Source organism: Tamandua tetradactyla, chromosome 9 (assembly GCF_023851605.1).
Source record: "Tamandua tetradactyla isolate mTamTet1 chromosome 9, mTamTet1.pri, whole genome shotgun sequence".
NCBI classification, from domain to species: domain Eukaryota; kingdom Metazoa; phylum Chordata; class Mammalia; order Pilosa; family Myrmecophagidae; genus Tamandua; species Tamandua tetradactyla.
Window position 1 is genome coordinate 102,131,545 of NC_135335.1, and position 22,884 is coordinate 102,154,428.

Genomic DNA, 22,884 nt, shown 5'->3' on the forward strand with positions numbered 1-22,884 from the left:
GCTTAGAATATATAACCTCTGACCAATCACTGGCTGATCACTACCTATGTACAACACATGATCTAAAAAGGAAGGATAAAAATAACAGTAAAAAACTAAGCAGGGGCATCAGTAACTGGATATTATATAAGATGAAGATGCCACAGATTAAGTCTAGGCAAGCTACTACAAACAAAGTAAATGGGAATAGCAACCAAAACAACCCTTAAGAAAGAGAGAACCACCAGAATCCAGAGTTGCTAAAATGTCTAGTTTTCAACATAAATAGCAAATCATCAAGATAAACAATAAAATGAGATTTTTTCCCCTATACCCAGGGGAAAAAAAATGCAGTCAATAGGAACTAACTCTGAGTGGTCCCATCTGGACTTAGCAAAGATTTCAAAACACATATTATAAATATGTTCAAGAATTAAAGGAAACCATGTTTAAAGAATTAAGAAACTTTAATGACAATGAATTAATAGGGAGTATCAATAAAGAAATAGAAGCTCTTCAAAAAAAACTTTAAAAACGAATCAAATGAGGGTGGTACAATGGTGATTCAGTGGTAGAATTCGTGCCTGCCCATGCTGGAGAGCTGGGTTCAATTCCCAGTGCCTGCCCATGTGAAAAAAAAAAAGAGAATCAAATGAAAATTTGGTAGTTGAAAAGTAGAATAACAGAAGTAAAAAAAAAAAATTATAAGGGAGGCACAATAGCAGATCTGAGATGACAGAGCTGTGACCCTCCCTGATTTGATTTCTACTGAGATTGCTATTTTTACTGACAACACCAGTGAATATGAGTGCCTCATCGTCTGTTCCAAACAAAAAATTGACAAAATTGAAAGAACAGAAATTCAACAGTCAGAAATTCCAACACCTTACTCATAATTGATAGGCCAACAAATCAGAAAATTAGCAAAGATATGGAAGACTTGCAAAACACAATCAACCTACTTGACTTAAGCGACATTTATAGAATACTGTACCCCACAATAGCAGAACACTTAGCAGAAGAAAAGAATAGCAGAACATTCTTTTCAAGAATACAAGAAACAGTCTCTCTAAAACAAATCATATATGTCAGATCATAAAACAATCTCAAAAAAACGAAAAGAAATGAAATCATTTAAAGCATGTTTTTTTAAAATTAGAAACCATCAACAGAAAGAAATGTGAGACATCCCCAAATGTTTGGAAATTAGATAACACATTTCTAAATAACTCCTGGGTGAAAGAAGAAAGCACAGGGAAATTAGAACAATCTTGAACTATATATGACAAAACCCCACAACATATGACAATTTTTGTAAAGTAGTTCAAACACTGCTTAGAGGAAAAGGTATTGCTTTAAACACCTATATTAGAAAAGTATAAAGGTGTCACTTCAATTTAAGCTTTCACCTTAAGAAACTAGAAAAAAAAAAAAGAGCCAATTAATACAAAGCAAGTAGAAAGAAGGTGTTGGGGATTCAATCATGTCCCACTCAAAGCCCATGTTCAAGTCCCAACCCTGTTCCTGTGGGTGTGAACTCATTTGAAAGGAGGACCTTTGAAGATGTTGTTAAGTAATGTATGTCCAAACAGAGTGAAGGTGGACCTAACAAAATACAGCTGAAGTCCTGATAAACAAAGGAAACTGTACACAAAAAGAGAAGCCACACGAAGAGCAAGATTCTCAAGGTTAACAGAAATGGAAGAAAAAGAAGATGCTTTCATGTGCACTTTTAGGGGACAGGAAAATCAAAGACCCAAGGAATGCTGGCAGCCAGTCCCAGAACACCACAGTCTTTTGCAAGAAAGCACAGCCTTGCTGACACCACAGTTTTGGACTTCTCCTATCCTTAAAACTGTAAGCCAATAAATTCCAATTTATTCCAATAAATTTATTTAAAAGCCAACCCACTGAACAGTATTTGTTTTAGCAGCCAGGAAACTAAAACAGATGGCAATAATGACCGAAGTGGTCACCAGTAAAATACAAAAGAGAAAAATAGAAAAAAAAAAATCAATAAACCAAAGGTTGTTTCTTTTAAAAGATCAATAAAACTAACACCTATGGCTAGAATCACCAATAAAAAAAGAGATGATAGACAGTATTATAAACAGAAATGAAAGATAAAACATAATTTCAAAGAGAAATTGAAAAAATTATAAGGGTATACAATGACCACCTTTATGCCAATAAATTAAACACCTTAGATGAAATGGACCAAATTCTTAGGAGGACAGAAATAACCAAAATTAACTTGAGAAGAAATTACAAATATGAATAACTCTATAATAAGAAATGAAATTAGTAATTAAACCCCAACCCTACCTCACCCCCACCCCCCACCCCCACACACATATATTTTTCCCAGAAAGGAACACAGGTCCAGAAGGCTATACTGGTGAATTTTATCAAATATTTAAAGGAAAGATAATGCCAATCATGTACAAATACCTTTGGAAAATAGTAGAGAAGGAATTATTTTCCAATTAATTCTATGAGACAAGTATTATAATGATATCAAAACTGGACAAAGTTATCACAAGATTTTTAAGAAAACTACAGACTAATGTTCTTCATGCACATACAGGCAAACACCCTTAACCAAACATTAGCAAGTTAGATTAGCAACATATAAAAAGGATTATACATCATGACCAAGTGGAATTTATCTGAGGAATGAGAGATTGGTTTAACATATGAAAATCAAAGAATGCAATATACCATGTTAAGAGAATGATCTCAATAGGTCGAGAAAAAAATTCCTTGACAAAATCCAGCACTCATTCATGCTAAAAATGTTCAACAAACTAGGAATAAAAAGCAATAAAAAGTAACTTCCTCAACCTGATAAAGGACAAGTATGAAAAGCAAAGGCTGACATCATACTTGATAGTGAAAAACTGAATGATTTCCCCCTAAAATAGAGAAAAAAGCAAGTAAGTCCACTTTCACCACTTCCATTCAGCACTGTACCAGCTAATGCAATATTGAACTAGCCCATGCAATTGTTCTAGCCAGTGCAATAAAGCAATGAAAAAACCTAAAAGGCATACAGTTTAAAAAAAGGAAGGAGCAGAGTTGTCTTTAATCACAGATGGCATCATCCAATATGTAGAAAATTCAAAGAACAACCTGAAAATGAAATTATAAAAGCAATTTCATTGAAAATAGCATAGAAAAGAATAAAATACTTGGGAATAAATTTAACAACCAAGCATGTATACTAAAAACTGCACAACACTGGGGGAGGATGATGGGAAGATGGCAGAGTAGGAAGCTGAAAGAACCAGACTTTCAATGAATAACTATTAAACAGGTAGAAACTTTCGGAATCAACTATTTTGAAACTCTGAAGTCCAGCAGAACACTGTGCATCATTTAAGGAAGAGTTGGAGGAAGAGGCTAGTAAACTGTGAATTTCACTCTCTGTGAAGTAGCTATCATGGCCCATCCCTCCCTCAGTCATGTAGCAGGCAGCAGTGAGGACCTCAATCCCTGCTCCTGGTGCAGCTTGCTCATGCCAGGATGGGATATTAAAACCTAGTTCCCCAAGATCTGGGGCTGTGCAGTCTGATCACTGATTACTGCTTTTTTTTTTTTTTAATATTTTTATTGACAAATCTTCACACATTAAATCCACCCACAGTATACAATCAATGGCTCACATTAGTTTTGCATTCATCACCACGATCATTTTTAGAACATCTGCATCACTCCAAACATAATAATAAAAAAATCTTATACATCCCATACTCCTTCCCTCTCCTTCTCATTGACCACTAATATTTCAGTCTACTCAATTTTTTTTTACCCTGTATGTTCACCCTATTATTTATGTATTTATTTTCCTTATTTTCATACACATCAGCCCTTACCCTGGATAAAACGAGCACCACACACAAGGTTTTCACAATCACACGGTCATATTATAAAACCTATATAGTGATACAATCTTTTTCAAGAATCAAGGCTACTGGAACACAGCTCAACAGGTGCAGGTAGTTCTCTCCAGCCACTCCTATGTACCAAAAACTGAAAAGGAATATCTATATAATGCATAAGAATAACCTCCAGGATATCCTGACTCTGAAATCTCTCAGTCACCGAAACTTTATTTTCTCTTGTTTCTCTCTTCCCTCTTTTACACAAGAAACGTTTCTCAATCCCATAATCTGGGTCCTGGCTCATTCCAGGAGTCCTATCCCTAGTTGCCAGGGAGATTCATACCCTTGGGAGTCTGATTACTGCTTTTGATAAATTCCTGGCTCTGAGGTCAGCCACTAATCCAACCTGCTTGGGGCAAAAGCAGCAGAGGTGTCTAAAAGACATTACCCTTTTTAAAAAACAATAGAAAACCGTAAAACAGCTACATTTATGGGGAAGCGCCAAATAAAGAAACAGCTTTATACAGACTTAGGAGGTGCCTCTGGCACCCTTGCTGACACTACCCTTACCCCATCTGCACATTAATGTAGAGCTTGCCAGCATTCTGTGGGTACCTGGACTCCTTCTGGCTGAGAAAGACTGACTCAGGAAATTCCTAAGAGATCTCCCCTTCTCCAGAATTTGCTCTAAGGGTAAATGTAGCTTGGGACAGTAAAAGTTCTTTAAGAAACAATTGAGTTGGGTAGCATGGGGCAAAGACCTACCTGCTTAAAATTTTGTGGTGGAACACATGGGAGAGGGAAAGAGTATATTCTCTAGGGAGTAGAGGGGTCATTCAAACTCCTGTAAACTTTGGAAAAGACCCCAGCAAGCACAAGCCAAGGAAAAGAGCCAGGCTAAAAAAGACAGGGAGTACCTTGCACTTGCAATTGCCTTGGTCTGACCCAGACAGGAGAACTAAACTCTAAAGGAGCGCACCAAACAACATAGAACCAATCTACAAAACTGTGAAAGGTGATTTTTGGATGGGTTTGTTTGGTTTTGTTAGCACCTGGCACTTTAAAAATACTTGGTGATGTCACTAGCTAGATACAAACTCAGGAAACAGCTTCGGGAATCTCAGAGTTAAGTGTATAGTGTGCAAAAAAAAAAAAAAAAAGATTATGACACAATCAAAGAAATAGGAATGATGGCCAATCCATTTGAAGAGGAGGACAAAAATCCAGAAAACATCAATGAAAATGACCAGATGTTGACATACCAGAAAAAGACCTTTAAAAAATGATCTTCAATATATTATGCTCAGGGAAATGAAGGAAAATACAAGAAAGAAGTAACGGATATCAGGAGAACAACAAATGAACAATGTGAGAATTTCAATAAAGAGATGAGAATTTCAATAAAGAGATAAGAATCTCAATAAAGAGACAGAAGATTTTAAAAGGAACCAAAGAGAAAGAGAACTACCGGAGTTAAAGTTCACATTAACTGAAAAAAAAAATTCCCAGAAGCATTCAACAGCAGATTGGAGGTGGAAGAAAAAAAATCAGTGATCCTGGAGACAAGACAACTGAAATGAGTCAGACTGAGGAGCAAAAAGGAAAAAAGAACTGAAGAAGAGAAAGCAGCCTGTGGGACATGATCAAGCATACCAATACACAAATCGGATTCCAAAAATGAGACAAAAGACAGAAAGGGCAAAAGAAATATCCAGAAATAATGACAGAAAACATCCCAAACTTATCAAAAGAAGTGAATGTGTACATTCAAGAATCCCAACAAACACCAAATAGGATAAACTTGAAGAAAAATACACACAGACACATAATAGTCAAATTGTCAAATGGAAAGGACAAGGAGAGAATTCTGAAAGCTTCAAGAAAAGTAACATGTGGTGTACAATGGAGACCCAATAATATTAAATTCCAGTTTTTATCAGACACAGTGAAGGAAAGAAGGCAGTGGAATGAATTACTTAAAGTGCTAAGAGAAAACAATTGCCAAACAAGAATATTTTATCGGGAAAGAATTTCTTTCAAAAATGAGGAACAGATTAAGACATTCTGAGATAAATAAAAACTGAGGGAGTTCATTATCACTAGATCTGCCCTACAAACAAGGCTGAGGGAGTTCTTCAGACTGAAAGGAAATGACCTTAGACAGTGGATGAGTGGCATGAAGAAATACCTCCAGTAAAAGTAACCAAATGAATAATTACAAATACTAGGTTTATTATATAGTATTTTCTGGTATATAACTCAGTTCTTACTTCTTAAAGGTGCTAAAATGAAAACTCATAAAAAACTATTGATAAATATATGGTTTTGGGCATATAGTATAAAAAGGAATTATTTAAACAAGTACAAAAAAAGCTGGGGGATAAGTGGGGTACAGAAAGGGTATTTGTGTATGCTTTTCAAGTTAAACTGGTATCAAGTAAAAAAATGAGTGCTGTATATTTAGGATGTCTAATTATAACACTACAATAGTCAAAAAGAAAATATATGAAAAACACATCTAGAAAGAAATGAGAAGGAACACAATGGCATAAGAAAAGATCAAATGAACATGAAATTATGCATTAATGGAAGAATTCAGGGTTGAAAAAAGGCATAAGATTTACAAAGACTAAATAGAAAATAGTAGAAGAAAGTCCTGTGTTATCACTAGTTACATTAAGTGTAAATGGAATAAAATCTTTTGTCAAAAGGTAGAGTATGGCAGAATGGATAAAAAGCACAAGCCAACTATGTAATGCTTACAAGAGGTTCACCTTGAATTCAAAGACATAAGCAGACTGAAAGTGAAAGGATGGAAAAAATATATACCATGGATGTAGTAAACCAAAAGAGAGCTGGGGTAGCTATACTAATATCAGCTAAAATAATCTTTAAATAAAAAAACTGTTACAAGAAACAAAGAAAGTTATTATATGCTTATAAAACTATCAATTCAACAGGAAGATGTAACAATTATGTAAATAGATGAACCTAACAGCAGAACCCAAAAATAAATGAGGCAAATATAGACAGATTTGAAGAGCGAAATAGATGTACATGGCTCTAACCACCAACAGGAGGCTTTTAATACATCATTTTCAATAATGGATACAATATCTAGACAGAATTTAAGGAAATAGAAGACTTGAAGATATTTTAAATTAACCAAAGCTAACACATACATAGGTAGACAGATACACAGAAAACTTTACTCATTGCAGCAGAATACACATTCGTCTCTAATGCACGTGAATCATTCTCCACAATAGATCATGTGTTGGGTCACAAAAGAAGCCTCAAATTCAGAAATACTGAAATCATACAATGCACCTCCTCTGCCCACAATGGAAGGTGTGGTAGTTAGATTCAGTTGTCAACTTGGCCAGGTGAAGGCACCTAGTACTGTTGCTGTGAACGTGAGCCAATGGTACGTGAACCTCATCTGTTGCTGATCACGTCTGCAGTCAGCTAGGAGGCATGCCTGCTGCAATGAATGATGTTTCACTTAATTGGCTGGTGCTTAAATGAGAGCGCAATGTAGCACAGCCCAAGCAGCTCAGCATACCTCATCTCAGCACTCACAGCTCAGCCCAGGCCTTTGGAGATACAGAAAGAAATCACCCTGGGGAAAGTTGTTGGAACCCAGAGGCCTGGAGAGAAGGCCAGCAGAGACCACCCTGGGCCTTCCCATGTAAGAAAGAAACTCAGTTGAAAATTAGCTGCCTTTCCTCTGAAGAACTAATGAAATAAATCCCCTTTTATTAAAAGCTAATCCATCTCTGGTGGTTGCATTCCAGCAGCTAGCAAACTAAAACAGAAGGAAATTAAAAATAAACAACAAAGGAAAAAATGGGAAATTTACAAATTTGTGAAAATTAAACAATATATTTTAAAAAAAATGATGGGTCATTCCAGGAAAATGGAGGGTTAGGAAAGGAATCACAGAACCTACTTCTCTTCCAAAAGCAATGAGAAATCAGGCGGAAACTGTCAGAATCAACTGTTCAGGGGCTCTGGAGACCAGGGAGCTCTGTTCAGCACTCACAGAAGTGCAGGACAAAGAGACTGAGAAATAGTGATCAGAGACTAATTCCATCAATGGCTCCTAGAGCCCATGTCCCATCTTCAAAGGAAGCAGCAGCAGGAAGTCCGATCCTTGCCTGGGTGGTAGCTGTGGACTTGGGCAACCACAGGCGTCCTCTACCCTAAGTATGAGAACAGAGCCAAGGACTAAGCTAGATATTAGCCAATGAAGTAAGAATATGGCATTCATATTCATATTTACCATCCCAACCCATCCCAATCAGATGCCTCTGGGAACTACCATTTTGATGAAATCAGAGATAGTACTGGCAAAGGACCATAACAGCCTGCCTTCACAGGGCTAAGGGGAACACAGAACCAAAGAGTGTCATTTGCTAGGCAGGCTGAAAAGTGCAGCCTAGTGATCTGGAAGGGGAAAAAAAAAAAAGCTTTTTGGAGTTTTCCTGGCTCTCTGACAGAGTGCTTTGGATCTGGTCTGTGCCCACTCCACACATACCTGGCCCTGTGTACCCTGTGTAGAATGGGAAACACTGATGAATCAACTATTAAAGAAGAGTCTTAACACAAACCCAATCAACAAAATCCTAGACAAGACAGAGAAACTTACCTTCAGAATAATTTGCCATCAAGATAGTCAGATGCACAGATGTCAGCAAAAAATCACAAGCCATACTAAAACTTAGGAAGATATGGCACCAAGGAACAAATTAAAAAGTCAGAGAAGATCGGGAATTTGGAATAACTAATAAAAAATGTTCAAACAAAATTTCCTAAATCAATTCAAGGAGACTGCTAAAGAGATAAATGCTGTGAAGAAGACTCTGGGTGAATATAAAGAAGAATTTGAAAGCACGCAAATCTTATTTATGGGAATGAAAGACACAATATATGAAAGTCAAAATACACAAGAGCAGATTTGAAGAGGCAGAAGAAAGGTTCATCAAGTTAGAAGACAGCACATCTGAATTTGAGCAGACAAAAGAACAGATAAAGAAAAGAATGGAAAAATTTGAGCAGGATCTCAGAGAAATGACTGACAACACAAAGCACACTAACATATGCATCGTGGGTGTCCCAGAAGGAGAAGAGAAAGGAAAAGGGCCAGAAAGAATATTTGAGGAAAAAAATGCAGAAAATTTCCAAGCCTTATGTGCTAGTTTGAAAAAATGAACCCCAGAAAAGCCATGTTTTAATACTGATTCAGTCTTGAGGGAGCAGCCGTTTCTTTTAATCCTGATTCAACACTGTAGGTTGGAATCTCTTGGTTAGATTATCTCCACAGAGATGTGACATGTCCAATTGTGATGTGACATTTGATTAGATGGAGATGTGACTCCATCCATTTCAGGGGATTTTGATTAGTTTACTGGACTCCTTTAAAAGAGGAACCATTGTGAAGAGAGCCAGAAATGACAGAGCCAACAGAAACTTCAGAGCAAAACTAACACAGATGCCAACACTTGGAGAACAGAGATACAGATGCTGGAGATGCTTTGAGCCCAGCAGATGTCGCCATGAGATGTTAAGCAAGCCAGAACCTGGAGAGAGCCAAAGGAAGCCAAGAATGAAAGCCAGCCCCAGAAAAGCAAAGTGAGGAACACCCAGAGGAACAAAGGCTGAAAGCAACGGAGCCCAGGAACAAGGACTAATAAGGAACCAGTGTGCCTTCCCAGCTGACAGAGATGTTCCAGATGCATCAACTTTCTTGAATTAAGGTATCTTTACCTGGATGCCTTAGTTTGGATGTTTTCATAGGCTTAGAATTGTAAACTTGTAACTTATTAAATCCCCCTTTTTAAAAGTCATTCCAGTTCAGGTATATCACATTCCAATAGTCTGCAAACTAAAACACCTTATAAAAAACATAATATGCATATCAAAGAAACTCAATATACTCCAAACAGAATAAATCTGAAAGACCCACCCCAAGACACATACTAATCAGCCTATCAAATGCCAAAGATAGAGAATTCTCAAAGCAGCAACAGAAATAAGACTAAATAAGAATGTGTCAATTTTTCATCAGAAATCATAGAGGTGAGAAGTCAGTGGTACAATATATTTAAGATAATGAAAGAGAAAATTTGTCACCCAAGAATTATTTAATCAAGCAAAGCTAACCTTCAAAAATGAAAGCAATCTTAAAATATTCACAAACAAAAACTGAAAGAGTCCATTAACAAGAGAGCTGCTCTACATGAAATACTAAAGGGACTTCTGCAGGCTGAAAAGAAAAGATAGGAAAGAGGGGTTTGGAGGAGAGTATAGAAATGAAGACTACTATTAAGGGTAACTAAAAGGATAAAAAGAGAGGAAAAATATATATAACAAATAAAAGTCAAAGGATAAAATGGCTGAAGTAAGTACTGCATTGACAGTAAAAAAATTGAACGTTAATGGATTAAACAACCCAATCAAAACATACAGTGACAGAATGAATTTTAAAAATATGAATATATATATATATATATATATATGCTGTTTACAAGAGATTCTCTTTAGACTCAAAGAAACAAATAGACTGAAAGTGAAAGCATAGAGAAACATGTTCCACCCAGGCAAAAAGGTGGGGTAGCTATACTAATGTCAGACAAGATAGACTTTAAATGCAAAAATGTTATATAACATAAATAAAGACATTTATATACTAAAAAGATTTTGGATTAGTTTGCTGCTACTTTTTCTAGTTTCTCCTGGTGTTCAGTTAGGTTTTTATTTTAGCTTTAGTCTTTTTTTTTTTGCATTGGCAGGCACTGGGAATCGAACCCTCTTGGTAATAACAATTATGTATACATATCCACCTAAAGATCCACAAAGTACATGGAGCACACACTAAGGGAATAACAGATGTCTCTACAATAATAGTGGGAAAGTTCAACACACCACTCCCATCAATAGATAGAACATAGAAATGGAGGACCAATAAGGAAACAGAAAACCTAAATAATGGAATAAATTAACTACACCCAACAGACATATATAGAACACTGCACCTCAAAACAGCAGGATATACATTCTTCTCAAGTGCTCATGGATCACTGTTTAGGACAGACCACAACCTGGGGCACAAAACAGGTCTTAATAAATTTTACAAGATTGAGATTTAAAAAGCACTTTCTCTGATCAAAATGGAACGAAGCTGGAAATCAATAACAGTTGAAGAACTGGAAAATTCACAAATATATGGAGGTTAAACAGCATGCTCTTAAACAATCAGTGGATCAAAGAAAAAAATTACAAGAAAAATCTGTAAATATCTCTATACGAGTGAAAATGAGAACACAGCATCAAAACTTACGGGATGCAGCTAAAGCAGTAATGAGAGAAAAATGTATAGCCCTAAACACCTATATTAAAAAGGACAAAAGTGGGCAGACCATGGTAGCTCAGTGGCAGAGTTCTTGCCTGCCATGCCAGAGACCCAGGTTCAATTCCCGGTGCCTGCCCATGCAAAAAAAAAAAAAAAAAAAAAAGAAAGGACAAAAGGGCTAAAATAAAAACCCTAACTGAACACCAGGAGAAACCAGAAAAAGCAGCAGCAAACTAATCCAAAAGCAAGCAGAAGGAAAGAAATAACAGATTAGAATGGAAGCAAATAAAACAGAAAACAAACAAACAAAAATACAGAGAATCAATAAAACCAAAAGTTGGTTCTATTTAGAAATTCTTGAAAAAATCTAAAACAAAGCTATTGGAACTAATAAGTTTAGCAAAGTGGCAGGATACAAGGTCACCATACAAATATCAGTAGCTTTTCTATATATTAGTAATGAGGTATCTGAGGAAGAAATCAAGAAAAAGTTCCACTTACAATAGCAACTAAAAGAATTGTATATTTAAGGTTAAACTTAACCAAGGCTGTAAAGGACTTACATGAAGAAACTACAAAGAATACCTAAATAAATGGAAGGACATTCCATGTTTATGAATTTGAAGACCAAGAGTTATTAAAATATCAATTCAACCCTAATTGATCTACAGGTTCAATGCAATACCAAACAAAATTCAAACAGCCTACCTTCCAGAAAAGGAAAAGCCAATTATCAATTTATTTGGAAGGATAAGGAGCCCCAGGTAGCCAAAACATCTTGAAAAAGAAGAATGAAGTAGGAGGACTCAAACTAACTGACTTTAATACATACTATAAAGCTACAGTGGTCAAAATAGCATGGTACTAACATAAAGATATTGATGAATGGAATCAATTTGAGAGTTTAAAAATAGATCCTCACTACTACGGTCAACTGATTTTTGACAAGGCTGCCGAGCCCACTCAAATGGGACAGAACTGTCTCTTCAATGAACGGTACTGGGAGAACTGGGTATCCACATCCAAATGAATTAAAGAGGAACCCTATCTTATACCCTATGCAAAAATTAGCTCAAAATGAATTAAAGACCTAAATATAAGGGCCAGTACCATAAAACTCCTAGAGAAAATAAAGGGAAGTATCTTCAAGATCTCATCAAAGGCAATGGATTCTTAGGCTTTACACCCAAAACAGAAGCAATGAAAGAAAAAATAGATAAATGGGACCACCTCAAAACTGAATACTTTTGTGCTTCAAAGGACAATTGTCAAAAACAAAAAAAGGCAATCTTTTCAATAGAAGAAAGTATTTGGAAACCACATATCTGATAAGGGTTTGGGATCCAGAATATATAAGAAATCCTACAATTCAATGATAAAAAGACAAATATCCCAGTTAAAAATGGGCAAAGACAAGAACAGACATTCTTCCAAAGAGGAAATACAAATGGCTAAAAAGCACATGAAAAGATGCTCATCTGTACTAGCTATTAGAGAAATGCAAATCAAAACCACAATGAGATACCATTTCACACTTCTGTTAAACAACCAAGGAACCACAACTGTTGAAAAGGATGTGGAGATACAGGAACACTTATTACTGCTGGTGGGAATGTAAAACGGTACAGCTGCTGTGGCTGGTTGGCTAACTATAGAGTTGTCTAATGACCCAGCCATTCCACTACTCAATATATACCCAGAGAATCTGAAAGCAGGGTCATGAACCTGCACACCAGTGTTCAGTGTTCAGAGCAGATTATTCACAATTGTCAAAAGATGGAAAAGGCCCAAGTGTCCTTCAACCTATGAATGGACAAACAATATGCAGCACATAAATACGATGGAATATTATTCAGCAGTAAGAAAGAATGATGTTCTGAAGCATGTGACAACATGGATGAAATTTGATGACATTTTGTTGAGTGAAATAAGTCAGGCACAAAAGGACAAATATTGAATGATCTCATAATATGAGCTAATTATAAGTAAATTCAGAGTTAAAATCTAGAATGTGAGTTACTGGGAGAACAATGAGGGTAGAAAATGGTGACCAGATACTTAATGTATGCAGAATTGTTAGCTAAGTTGAATTTAAATATTTAGAAATGGCTAGAAGCAATGGTAACATAATACAATCAGTGTAATTAACAACAATGAATTATGTGTGTGATTGTGGTTTGAGTCATGTATATCATTAGAAAGAAAATTAGAAGATATAACGTGTGATGGTTAGGTTCTGGTGTCAACTTGGCCAAATAATTATGCCCAGTTGTCTGGTCAGGCCAGCACTGGCCTGACTGCTGCTGCAAGGATATTTCATGGCTGTCTGATAAACTGGAAGGCTGGTGTATTAAGTCATCTGTCAACTGATTGCATCTGTGGCTGATTATTTCTGCAATTAACTAAGGCATGCCTCCTACTACAAGATAATCTAATCGGCTGGAAGCGTTTAAGGAAGAAGCCAGCTAGCCTATCTTGCAGAGTTCATCTAGATCCTTCATCAGAGCTGCCAGCTTCACAACATGCCCTATAGATTTTGGACTCTTTCATTCCTATGGCTGCATTAGACAACTTCATAAATCTCATATTTACAGATCTCTCCTATTGGTTCTGTTGCCCTAGAGAACCCAAACACAACATGGCAACGTGGTACTGTATAACACATTGAATCCCATTGTAGACGATGTCTACGATTAATAATATAAATATAAAATGCTCTTTCATGAGCTGGAACAAATGTATGACACTCATAAAAGGAGTAAATAGAGAGTGGTATATAAGGGAAAATATACCTACTGCAAACTATGGAATATAGTGAACATTAATATTTTAATATTCTTCCGTCAACAGTACCAAATGTACCTCACTATTTGTTTCTGAGTAAGCAAAGTATTCTAAAATTGATTGTGGCAATGAATGCACAACTGTGTGATGATACTGTGAGCTACTGAGTGTATAATTTGTATGGATTATATGGTGTGTGAATATAGCCCAATAAAACTGCTAAGACACACATACACACAAAAACCAATGGGTCAAAAAAGAAATCCCAAGGGAAATTAGGAAATAACTTCAGATGAATGAAAATGACAACACAACATAACAAAGTTTATGCTATATAGCAAGGGCAGTAATGAGGAAATTTATACCTCTAAATACTTAGATTGAAAAAGAAGAAATATCACAAATCAGAGATCTATCCTCACAGGAGTAACTAGAAAAAGAAGAGCAAACTAAATCCAAAGTGAGCAGAAGGAAGGAAATAACAAAGATTTGAGCAGAGATGTATGAAATGCAGGATAAAAAAAAAAAAACACAGACATGAAACAACACCAAAAGGTGGTTTTTTTTTTTCTAAACAATCAATACAATGAATAAAGCTTTATGTAGACTGACAAAAGAAAAAGAGAGAGGACATAACTAATTAAAATCAGAAATGAAAAGGGCGATATTACTGCCAACCTCAAATAACTAAAAAGTATAAAATTATACTTTTATATATAGCATAAAACGATACTATGAACAACCAACTGTAAGCCAACAAAGTAGATAACCACTACAAAGTAGACACTTTCCTAGAAACAAACTACCTACACTGACTCAATAAGAAACAGTATGTCTCAACAAACCAATAACTAGTAAAGACATTTAAAGAGTTATCAAATACTTCCCAACAAAGAGAAGCCCAGGACCAGATGGCTTCACAGGGGAATTTTAACAAATACTCCAAGAAGAATTAACACCAATCTTGCTCAAACTCTTCTGAAACACTGAAGAGAAGGGAATACTCTCTAATTCATTCTTTTATTAAAAAAAAACAACTTTTTTTATTGTATAGTATAACATATATACAAAATAGAGAAAGAAAACAGTAATAGTTTTCAAAGCACTCTTCAACAAGTCATTACAGGACAGATCCCAGTGTTTGGCATGGGCTATCATACCATCATCTCAGATTTTTCCTTCCAGCTGCTCCAGAACACTGGAGGCTAGAAGGAATATATATATATATTTATTTATCATCATTTTTCTTCTCTTTTTGTTGGAAAAATAACATACATACAAAAAAGCAATAAATTCCAAAGCACAACACAATAATTAGTTGTTGAACAGATTTCAGAGTTTCGAATGGGTTACAATTCCACAATTTTAGGTTTTTACTTGTAGCTGCTCTAAGATACTAGAAACTAAAAGAAATATCAATATAATGATTCAGCAATCATACTCATTTGTTAAACCCTACCTTCTCTGTATAACTCCACCATCACCTTTGATCTTTCTCCTACTCTTTAGGGGTATTTGGGCTATTCTCATTCTAACTTTTTCATGTTGGAAGGGCTGGCAATAATAAGGGGTTGGGAGATGAAGCCAGCTGACGTTCTAGAAAGGCCAGAGTCTCTAGGTTTCAGGATTTATCTGGTCCAGGGAACCATCTGGAGGCTGTAGGTTTCTGGAAAGTTACCCTACTGCATGGAACCTTTGCAAAATCTTATATATTACCCTAGGTGTTTTTAGGACTGGCTGGAATGGTTTTGGTTGGGGCTTGGCAAGATATAATAGGTAGCAATGTCTAACAGAAATTTGTGTAAGAGCAACCTCCAGGGTAGCCTCTTGACTCAAACTCTCTCAGCCACTGATACCTTATTTGTTACACTTCTTTTCCCCCTTTTGGTCAGGATGGCATTGTTGATCCCACAGTGCCAGGGTCAGACTCATCTCTGGCCTAGATTATAAGGTCTTGTAGCAGTCAAATTTTGTTTGAAGTGCTAATTATTATTTCTGTATTTTTACATAAATACATAAATACAGTTGTGATGAATACACAACTATGTGATATTGTGAGCCATTGACTGCGTACTTTCAATGGACTGTACGTGCCTGATGATATCTCAATTAAAAATACTTTACAAAAAACAGCATGGTACTGATATATGGACCAACGGAATTGAAGTATTCAGAAATGAGCCCATTTATGACCAAACATATTTTTAAACAGAGTGCTAAGACTACTCAATCAGGAAAGAACAATCCTTTCAATACTGGGAAAAGTGGATGTATACATGCAAAAGAATGAACATAGTCTGAAAGTGCTGTATACCCCAGAAAGGCCATGTCCGTTAATCCTGATTCAATATTGTAGAGTAGAAACCTCTGATTAGATTTTTTCCATGGAGATTGACCCATTCAATTATGAGTGTGACCTTTTAATCAGATGGAGATGTGATTCTGCCCATTCAAAGTGGGTTTTGATTAGTTTACTGTAGTCCTTTAAAAGGGGAAACATTTTGGAGGAAGCTTAGACACTTGGAGAATAGTTGCTTCAGAGCCAATAGAGACGCAGACATTTGGAGGTGCCTGGAGTCCTGACAGAGTAGATGCCTAGATACGGACATTTAGAGATGTAGAACCCAGCAGACATCACCACGTGCCTTCCCATGACATGCTAAGCAAGCCATGTTGTGTCCCCAAGGAGTTAAGTGAAGGCCTACAGATGCTTATAGAGGAACCCACTGGCATCACTAGCTAAAAGCACAGAATCGAGAACAAAGACCAGCTGACACCAGTCACATGCCTTCCCACCTGACAGATATCAGCTTTCCTTATGTCAAGGTATCTTTCTCTGGATGCCTTAGTTTGGAAACTTTTATGGCCTCAGAACTGTAAACTTGCAACTTAATTCCCTTTTTAAAAGCAGTTCCATTTCTGGCATATTGTATTTTGGCAGCATTTAGTAAAGCTGATCTACCACAAAAATAAACTAAAAATGATCAAAGATCTAAATATAAGAACCAGAACTCTAACATTCCTAAAAGAAAACATAGGGAAGCATCTTCAGGACTTTGTGTTAGGTAGTGGTTTCTTAGATTTTATACCAAAGCACAAGCAACAAAAGAATAAAAAGAACCTCATCAAAATTTAAAACTTCTGTGGATCAAAGCACTTTACCGTGAAAGTAAAATGACAGCATACACAATGGGAAAGAATAATGGGAAACCACATATCCAATACGGGTTTACTATCCAGCATATATAAGCAAATCATACAACTCAACAATGAAAAGACAATCCAATTTAAAAATGTTCAAAAGACTTGAAGAGACATTTCTCTAAACAAGGTATACAAATAGCCAAAAGCATACGCAAAGATAATCAACATCATTATCCATCAGGGAAATGCAAATCTAAACCATTATGAGATACCATTTCACACCCACTAGTATGGTTATGAGTTTAAAAAAAAAAAACCACAAAATAAAATAAGTTGGAGTGGATGTGGAGAAATAGGAGAATTCATTCATTGTTGATGGCAATGTGAAATGGTGCAGCGACTATGGGAAAGTTTGATGGTTCTTTAAAAAGTTAAGCATGAATTGCCAGAATAAACTGGCAATCACACCTCTAGGTATTTACCCAGAAGAATTTAAAGCATGGTCTTGAATAGATGTCTTCACAAGAATGATCACAGAGGCATTATTCAAAGTGCAAAAAACTGTAAGCAACCCAAGTGTCCATCAATGAATGAATGGATAAACAAAATTAGTATACACATCAAAGGAATATTATTCAGCCATAACAAGGAATGAAGTTCTGGTACATGTAATAACATGAACCCTTAGGACATCTTTTTGAGTGAAATAAGCCAAACACAAAAGGATAAACATTGTAATACTAAAAAAAAAAGATCTCACTGATTTAAAATTCATAATTTATACAGCCAGAAACTGGAATACAGGTTTCTAGGGGCAGGGGTGGGGTAACAAATGGGGAGTTGGTACTTAAATTGTACAGGTTTCCATTTGACATGATGGAAAAGTTTTGGTAATGGATGGTGGTGATAGCAGCATAACATTGTGAATGTAATTAACAGCACTGAATTATATATTTGAATGTGGTTAAAAAGGAAATTTTAGGTTGTATATATTTTACTAGAATGAAAATTTTTAAAAACCCATAGGACTGTACAACACTAATAGTGAACTCTGAAGTAAACCGTGCGCTATAGTAAAAATAGTAAAATTATAAAAATGCTCTTTCGTCAATTGCAACAAATGTACCACACTAAAGCAAGGTATATGGGAGCTCTGTATTTTAGATATATTTTTCTATAAATCTAAAACTTCTCCAAAAAGAAAAAGAGAAATAAAATAGTATGTAACAACAACAATAACAACAAAACAGTACATAACATTGATAAGAGTAAATAAAGATCTAAATAAATGGAAAGATATTCTATGTTCATGGATTGAAATACTCTTAAGACTCAAATTGATTTAAAGATTCAGCATAGGGAGGGCAACAGTGGCTCAGTGGCAGAGTTCTCGCCTGCCATAAATGCCCCCCCCAAAAAATAAATAAATAAAAATTTAAAAATACAATAAAGATTCAGCACAATCTAACTGTCCAAGAAACTATTTTTTCACCAGCAAAACTGGAATAATAATATCCATATCACTGGTTGTTTGAGAATTAACTGAGATGATGTACATTATATGCAGGACTCTGTAATGGGAAAACAAACATTCAAATGCATTTTTAATTCTCTTCAAAAAACAATGAAAATACTTGCTTTTTACTTACGGACCCTTTTAGGTTTTTCCTTCCTTTTTTGTAAGTGAAAAGTTCTTCAGTAACGAAGAGCGAGGCAAATGTTGTCAACAAGCAACTATTATGTAACACAGATGTTGGTAACAAGTGCTATTCCCAAAACATGAGCATTTTCTTTTCTCTTGTTTCTTTTCTTTCCACTTTCCCCTTCTGCTCTTCTGCTTTCCTGCCCAATTCTTAGGCCAGTCAAAGTTCTCATTAGCTGAGTCCTACTGGAGACAAATAATATATACAACATAAAAAGTTAAATTAGTAACTTTTAACAGTAACTTAAAAAAAGTTACAATAAAACACTACTATCTCAGGGGTGCATGGGTAGTTCAGTGGTGGAATTCTTGCCCGCCATGGGGGAGGCCTGGGTTCGATTCCCAGTCTGTGCACTTCCCCCCCAAAAAAAAACAAACAAAAATTCAACAAATGGTGCTGCAAGAATGGGATATTCACATGGAAAATTATGAAACGTAACTCTGCCAAACAGCATACCAAAAAAAAAAAAAAAAAAACAACAACAACAAAACTATCTCCAGCCAAGAAGGGCTTTGTTTCTATATCTTATAAAAAGTATGATAGTAAAAATGATTATCTATGTAGGAACAAGACAACTAAATACTGAATATATTCATTAACAAGTTCTCAATGGGCCTCTAAAATGTACTGAGATACTGAGAAAAATAGAAACCAAATTTATAAAGTCATGGTCCCTATCCTCAATATACTTAAAACATTTTATAATTTATGAAGCTCACATAAGTTGGGTAACTTTTCCTAAATCACTTAAATAATAAAACCTAGTAAAAAGCTAATAACCAATTCCAACTTTTAGTTCATTATTTTATTTTTAGCTCAAATCTACAACAATCACTGACCCTGGTTCCCAAATTAGCTTACTAACATAGATCAGTGAAAGATTTATTCTTTAATGGTAAAAAGGTTAGTTGACTGTTTGAAACATATACTCATATAAAGTATCACATATATATTCAAATGTTCTTGAATCTAAAGTATCCACATTCAATGGTTGTTACTAAAATTCCATTTATAAGATAGGAGAAAGTGAAACAAAGTTAAGTAATAGCATCAAAACAGAGTTGAGAAGCAAAAACCAGAAGCCTGACCTTTCAGTTCATTCATATAATAAAACTGATTAACAATTCAGTTGATTTGTTTAATCTTAAATTACAAAACTAAAAGACAGGATTTTTCAAGATTACTTTGACCTACACATTTATAAAATTAGGATAGATAGTCCTGTTAAATTTCCTTAATTTAAATTTTCAATTTGACTAATTAGCTTGAAAAACTGTTCCCTAGATGTAATAAATAAAGACATTCAAAATGACATTCACTGAAAAATACATTTTAAATTAAGTTGGACATAGCATAGGAGTTAAAGCTTGGGAAAGAGTTAAACATATTGTAGAAAAGTTATATTTAGGATTTTGCTGTAGCTTTATCAAAATTTTAAAACAATATTTTAGAAATTGATAAAAGATTGTAAGGAAGACCATATCTGTTCTCGTTTGCTAGCTGCCGGAATGCAACACACCAGAGATGGATTGGCTTTTAATAAAAAGGGATTTATTTCATTAGCTCTTCAGAGGAAAGGCAGCTAACTTTCCACTGAGGTTCTTTCTTATGTGGGAAGGCACAGGATGGTCTCTGCTGGCCTTCTCTCCAGGCCTCTGGGTTCCAACAACTTTCCCCAGGATGATATCTTTCTGCACCTCCAAAGGCCTGGGCTGAGCCGCGAGTGCTGAGATGAGGTATGTCGAGCTGCCTGGGCTGTGCTATGTTGAGTTCTCTCATTGAAGCACCAGCCAATTAAGTCAAACGTCATCCATTGCAGCAGGTATGCCTCCTAGCCAACTGCAGATGTAATCAGCAACAGATGAGGTTCACATACCATTGGCTCATGTCCATAGCAACAGAACTAAGCATGTTCACCTGGCCAAGTTGACAACTGAATCTATCTACATGTCCACCCCTTATCAACTTGGAAACTACAAGCATCCCCTTAAACAGGTACAAAAAATTCTCTTTTGGTTGTGGACCTGTGAATCTCAAAACGAGTTATCTGATGCAATATACAAAGGAGGACAGTCACAGGATTGGAGAAACTGGAAGGAAAACCTGCAGGGCAAACACCACTGGATTTCAAAGTCTGGAAGTCATTTATCCTTCGGCTTTAGAAAGTAGCAGCCCCACCCTTTCCAAGGGCCTATGCAGTGGCCCACCTCTTTCCAAATCAACCTAGGGGAACATTAAGGAGATCACTTTTTCAGCTCCACTCTCCCCAGGCATCAGGGCCACCCCTCCTGGGCTCTCTGCCATTTCCAGAGCACATGCTCAACCCCTCCATATGGTGGCAGCCAGGCTCTCCCCAGTCCCCAAGGAGCATGCTATACCTTCTCCAAGGCCTGAGGGTGCACAACTCTTCCACTGCAACAAGGTGGGAGGCTCATCTTTGTCCTTCAGGGTAAACTCACCCTCTCTACGTATATGGGTGGGTCCACTCTCCTGGCCAAAGTTTCTTGGCTTCAGACCCAAACTTCCATGGTTCTCGCACTGCAAACTCCAATTTGTTCCTTTTGTGTCCCCCTTTGTCCAGATTGGCAGTGGTGCCGTTTACACCAACAGCCTCTTCAAGCACTCCAGAACTTCTTCATCATTCTCTTCACAATTCCTCCAAAATCTTCCCCTTAGCCATCAAAAAAACCGTTGCAACATATCTGGTATTTGCAAACCACAGCAGCACCCCACTCCTGGTACCAAATCTGTTCTCGTTTGCTTGATGCTGGCATGCAACACACTAGAGATGGATTGGCTTTTAATAAAAGGGGATTTATTTCATTAGTTCTTCAGAAGAAAGGCAGCTAACTTTCCACTGAGGTTCTTTCTTATGTGGGAAGGCACAGGATGGTCTCTGCTGGCCTTCTCTCCAGGCCTTTGGGTTCCAACAACTTTCCCTGGGGTGATTTCTTTCTGTATCTCCAAAGATCTGGGCAGAGCTGCAAGTGGTGAGATGAAGTATGCTGAGTTGCTTGGGCTGTGCTATGTTGAGTTCTCTCATTTAAACACCAGCCAATTAACTCAAACATCATTCATTGCAGCAGGCACACCTCCTAGCCAACTGCAGATGTAATCAGCAACAGATGAGGTTCACATACCATTGGTTCATGTCCACAGCAACAGAACTAAGCACGTTCACCTGGCCAAGTTGACAACTGAATCTAACCACCACAGTATTCTTTTATGAAAAAGAATAAAATCATGAAAAGATGCGCAACATCATTAGTCATCAGGGGAAATGCAAATTGAAGCCACAAAGAGATACATTTCTCCTGAAAGAAATGAGAATGACTTCTATTAAAAAAAAAAAAAAAAAAAAACAGAAGATAAATGTTTGAGAAGTGAAGAAATAGGTACAGTCATTCATTGTTGGTACAAATGTAAAATGGTGCAATCACCATGGAAGACAGTTCCTCAGAAAGTTATATATAGAGATACCAATGACCCAGCAATCCCATGTTTAGGTATACACCAAAAAGAACTAAAAGCAGGGACTTGAACAAATAATACTTGTACGTAGAGGACTATAGCGACATTATTCACAATTGCCAAAAGATGGAAGCAACCCAAGTGTCTATCAATAGACGAAAAGATAAATAAAATGTACATACACACAATGGAAAATAATTCAACCGTAAAAATCAATGGGAGCCTGACATACTACAACCTGGATGAATCTTGAACACAATATGATAAGTGAAATAAGCCAGACAAAAGGAAAAATATTATATGATTCACTTATAAGAAATATCTAGAATTGGCAAATTCAGACAGAAAGTAGATTAGAGGTTACCAGTGCCTAGAGGAAGGGTGGAATGAGGAATTACTATTGAGTGAGTAGAGAATTTGTTTGTGGTGATGAAAAAGTTTTACTAATGAATGGTGGTGATGATTGTACAATATTGTGAATGTAATTAATGTCACTGGAATATACGCTTACAATGGTTAAAATAGTAAATGTTTTGTTATATGTGAGTATATAATAAAATAAAAT

The 22,884-nt window shown here is 36.2% G+C and overlaps 1 protein-coding gene across 7 annotated transcripts in view; it reads right to left on the reverse strand.

Annotated features, from left to right (window-relative positions):
• SLC38A9 (solute carrier family 38 member 9) overlaps nt 1-22,884 on the reverse strand; it is a 143,746-nt gene that overhangs the window by 115,080 nt on the left and 5,782 nt on the right. For 3 of the 7 annotated variants that reach the window (XR_013157976.1, XM_077117168.1, XM_077117161.1), the window contains exon 2: nt 18,784-19,033. The exons of 1 other annotated variant lie outside the window; for it this stretch is intronic. The gene's annotated coding sequence lies outside the window, so the exon portion shown is untranslated. The remainder of the gene's footprint in view (nt 1-18,783; nt 19,034-22,884) is intronic. 3 more of the 7 variants (XM_077117164.1, XM_077117162.1, XM_077117163.1) reach the window with 3 other exon arrangements.